Source organism: Salmo trutta, chromosome 15 (genome assembly GCF_901001165.1).
Source record: "Salmo trutta chromosome 15, fSalTru1.1, whole genome shotgun sequence".
Classification (NCBI taxonomy): Eukaryota; Metazoa; Chordata; class Actinopteri; order Salmoniformes; family Salmonidae; genus Salmo; species Salmo trutta.
In genome coordinates this window covers 1,697,181-1,702,095 of record NC_042971.1, presented here as the reverse complement: position 1 = coordinate 1,702,095, position 4,915 = coordinate 1,697,181, and the positions used below count along the sequence as shown (strand labels likewise).

General features: G+C 41.9%; 1 long non-coding RNA gene across 1 annotated transcript; it reads left to right on the top strand.

The window, feature by feature from the left end:
- Positions 1 to 1,100: 1,100 nt before the first annotated feature.
- Positions 1,101 to 2,201, top strand: LOC115149682 (uncharacterized). The gene is made up of 2 exons (XR_003866937.1): positions 1,101 to 1,706; positions 1,888 to 2,201. It is a non-coding gene; the product is annotated as an uncharacterized LOC115149682 (long non-coding RNA).
- Positions 2,202 to 4,915: the final 2,714 nt, after the last annotated feature.

Here is a 4,915-nt window from a genome sequence, read left to right as displayed (position 1 = left end):
TGGGTGCTGTCTGATGCTGAAGTATATCACCTTGGCACGTGAAAGGCGTTTTGTCATTGCCTTGTGGCCACTTGCATTAGGCTTATAGCTATTTTGTTGAATATTCTTTGGCCAAATTCAATTAAAAACTACATTTACATCGAAAAAGAACAAGAACAAAAAAAACGTTATACTTTGTGAGAAAACCCTAAAATTGTTCCTCAGCTAGAAATGTTCCACCCTCTTATGTCGCCATCTTGACCATGTCCCTGATTTCATGGAGCTCTCCTGCGCATAATTTACTTCACAAAATCCCGCAAACGTGAAAACACCAGAAATAAACATCGCGAGATTGTAAATATGTGTGAGTCAGAGATTTGAAAGCAGACGCTTTCATCCCAACCGATGTGCAGTAATGCGTACATACATTTTACTTTTGGGTCGCCCAGGGAAATGAGACTTTTTCGAGCTTTTCGTTGCAATTTTTGTATCTCTTTCTTTGTAATACTGTATGTATTCAATCATTTCGAATTGATCACTTTCCACTGGGCACATACATCAATTAAATGTTTATTCCACGTTGGTTCAACGTAATTTAATGGGAATTACATGGATATTGTGTCACAGTGAATTTTATAATCTGCAGTCAATATAATGATGTTTTCATGTGCCATGATTCTAACATTTGACATATGATCCTCATAGGATTAGGCTACATAATTACAGTAAATGTAATCTCAATTCAATACGATGTGCATATACTGTACATATAGCCAATATAGCTATTAAACCCATGTTCAGTGACTGTAATCTGTGACGCAAGTGGCCTAATATGTTTGTGACGTTCCATGGAACCCACGGTATTGTTTAAACTAGATTCTGATTGGCTTGCAGGTCATTCTACAGTGTAAATTATAAATGAAAACGTGCTTTTATATCAGTGTTACAGATTCACATTACCGAGCGTGTCTCAACCCGTACCACGCTTTTATCTGCCTAAAGGTATCTTCACGCACGACTGGATAGGCCTTTTGGATACGCTTGTCCAAGGTAAGGATATGCGTCAAGCTGTAGCCTACTTTTAATGTTTTAGTTCCGAACTCAAGTTACTCAAGTTTTGACTGAGCAGTCCAATGGCCAATGCTGTTTTGGGACTATGAGATCCTCGGCTATATACTATGATGAGCAAATAACATGCATAGATTATGCATTAGGCATTGCACAAGTCAGTGTTTAGGTCAGAATATAAAGTTGCTACTTCTGTCAACTCAAGTTACTCAAATCAAGTGATTAATCGTAAGAGTTAGTTGTTTTGACTGTCAAAACAAATAACTTTGATGGAATATTCCAAATTACAATGGCAATAATGCATCACAACTTCACAATATTACTTGTATTTCAATGATTCATCCAGGCCCAAGACATAAAGTCGCCTGAAAGCTGTGTAGCAATCATTCCATTGCTGACCCATAGGATGGTAATCACATACATGATTGGCTTAATCTAGAATCATGGATACCTTTCATGTGAGTTCTCACACACCAGATTTTTTTACATACCTCAGAAGGAAGATACCTCAATATCTGGAAGCACTGTCTCATGTACAATTGTTAATGCTATCTCTGAAATGTCTAACAAAATGTTGACCTTCTCATCACAAGTTGGAACTAGTGGTCAACATTGGGGCAATGCAGCCCAAAATAACAGGGGCCAATATTTTCATGGAGGTAAGCACTACACTTCTGATGGGTTTAAAGATTGTATTACATTATCTAAAAGTGAGAAAGTAAACCCCAGCTGTAGTTATTCTTTTCACAGGGAAGGACAATCCCCATTATGACATGAACGTTTCATTGCTGAACAACCATAGATATTTTTCTTCTAATTTGGCTCCCGTTCCTCCAACAGGGAGCAAGACCTGCCAGCAGAGATTAACCACATGCAGGGGACGCTGAACACCTTGCAGGGGCAGTGTATTGAGTTGCAGACTGCCATATCTAAGGTAGTGTCAGATGAGTCTCAGATACAGAAGAATAAGTCTATGATGTTATGGTGATAATGATTGAGATGGTGATTATAATAATGATGACTAACGGTACCCCACCCTGCGGGCGGTAAATCATTGGATCTGATTAATTCAATTCAATGCAATTCAATCTTAGAGGACTGCAACCATAGAAATACAATGTATTTACACTAATAATAAGCTATTGTCAACTTCCCGTCTATGGTTATCTTGCTCATTGCTCACTGTCAATTGCTGATTGTTACCCTGTGTGTGCAACTATTATTGATTTCTCACAGAAAAATTATTTGTTTGCAAATGTACCTGGGGCCATGTAAATAATTGTTAGGCTACTCATTTTGAATCCACCGGTGGCAACTTGTGTGACCATAAAAGTCTGTGTGCGACTGGGCACAGTAAAATAATTTGGTTACTGACCTGCCCTACATCATAGAAGGCCCTTCAAGTCGGAACTAGGAAATTCTGACATTTCTGACTCGCTAACTCGTTATGGAATGATGATTTCAAGTTTCCCACTTGTGAAGTATGAGAATCAACCAGTAGGAAGCTCTACACTAATATTTTACATTCATTTCAAATCTGAGGTTCCAAGTTTCCGATGGCATGTGAATTTTTCAATAGTTGCCATGGTAATTTTGAATGTTCAGTCAGTGGTAAAGCAACACTCACAGTGTGATGGAGAGAGGTAAAGCAACACTCACAGTGTGATGGAGAGAGGTAAAGCAACACTCACAGTGTGTAGAGAGTGGTAAAGCAACACTCACAGTGTGATGGAGAGTGGTAAAGCAACACTCACAGTGTAATGGAGAGTGGTAAAGCAACACTCACAGTGTAATGGAGAGTGGTAAAGCAACACTCACAGTGTAATGGAGAGTGGTAAAGCAACACTCACAGTGTGATGGAGAGTGGTAAAGAAACACTCACAGTGTGATGGAGAGTGGTAAAGCAACACTCACAGTGTGATGGAGAGTGGTAAAGCAACACTCACAGTGTGATGGAGAGTGGTAAAGCAACACTCACGGTGTGATGGAGAGTGGTAAAGCAACACTCACAGTGTGTAGAGAGTGGTAAAGCAACACTCACAGTGTGATGGAGAGTGGTAAAGCAACACTCACAGTGTGATGGAGAGTGGTAAAGCAACACTCACAGTGTGATGGAGAGAGGTAAAGCAACACTCACAGTGTGATGGAGAGTGGTAAAGCAACACTCACAGTGTGATGGAGAGTGGTAAAGCAACACTCACAGTGTGATGGAGAGTGGTAAAGCAACACTCACGGTGTGATGGAGAGTGGTAAAGCAACACTCACAGTGTGTAGAGAGTGGTAAAGCAACACTCACAGTGTGATGGAGAGTGGTAAAGCAACACTCACAGTGTGATGGAGAGTGGTAAAGAAACACTCACAGTGTGATGGAGAGAGGTAAAGCAACACTCACAGTGTGATGGAGAGTGGTAAAGCAACACTCACAGTGTGATGGAGAGAGGTAAAGCAACACTCACAGTGTGTAGAGAGAGGTAAAGCAACACTCACAGTGTGATGGAGAGTGGTAAAGCAACACTCACAGTGTGATGGAGAGTGGTAAAGCAACACTCACAGTGTGATGGAGAGTGGTAAAGCAACACTCACAGTGTGATGGAGAGTGGTAAAGCAACACTCACAGTGTGATGGAGAGTGGTAAAGCAACACTCACAGTGTGATGGAGAGTGGTAAAGCAACACTCACAGTGTGTAGAGAGAGGTAAAGCAACACTCACAGTGTGATGGAGAGAGGTAAAGCAACACTCACAGTGTGTAGAGAGTGGTAAAGCAACACTCACAGTGTGATGGAGAGAGGTAAAGCAACACTCACAGTGTGATGGAGAGAGGTAAAGCAACACTCACAGTGTGTAGAAAGTGGTAAAGCAACACTCACAGTGTGTAGAAAGTGGTAAAGCAACTCTCACAGTGTGATGGAGAGAGGTAAAGCAACACTCACGGTGTGATGGAGAGTGGTAAAGCAACACTCACAGTGTGTAGAGAGTGGTAAAGCAACACTCACAGTGTGATGGAGAGTGGTAAAACAACACTCACAGTGTGTAGAGAGTGGTAAAGCAACACTCACAGTGTGTAGAAAGTGGTAAAGCAACACTCACAGTGTGATGGAGAGTTGTAAAGCAACACTCACAGTGTGATGGAGAGAGGTAAAGCAACACTCACAGTGTGTAGAGAGTGGTAAAGCAACACTCACAGTGTGATGGAGAGTGGTAAAGCAACACTCACAGTGTGATGAGAGAGGTAAAGCAAGACTCACAGTGTGATGGAGAGTGGTAAAGCAACACTCACAGTGTGATGGAGAGAGGTAAAGCAACACTCACAGTGTGTAGAGAGTGGTAAAGCAACACTCACAGTGGGATGGAGAGTGGTAAAGCAACACTCACAGTGTGATGGAGAGAGGCAAAGCAACACTCACAGTGTGATGGAGAGTGGTAAAGCAACACTAACAGTGTGATGGAGAGTGGTAAAGCAACACTCACAGTGTGATGGAGAGTGGTAAAGCAACACTCACAGTGTGATGGAGAGAGGTAAAGCAACACTCACAGTGTGATGGAGAGTGGTAAAGCAACACTCACAGTGTGATGAGAGTGGTAAAGCAACACTCACAGTGTGATGGAGAGTGGTAAAGCAACACTCACAGTGTGATGGAGAGAGGTAAAGCAACACTCACAGTGTGTAGAGAGTGGTAAAGCAACACTCACAGTGTGATGGAGAGTGGTAAAGCAACACTCACAGTGTGATGGAGAGTGGTAAAGCAACACTCACAGTGTGATGGAGAGTGGTAAAGCAACACTCACAGTGTGATGGAGAGTGGTAAAGCAACACTCACAGTGTGATGGAGAGTGGTAAAGCAACACTCACAGTGTGTAGAGAGTGGT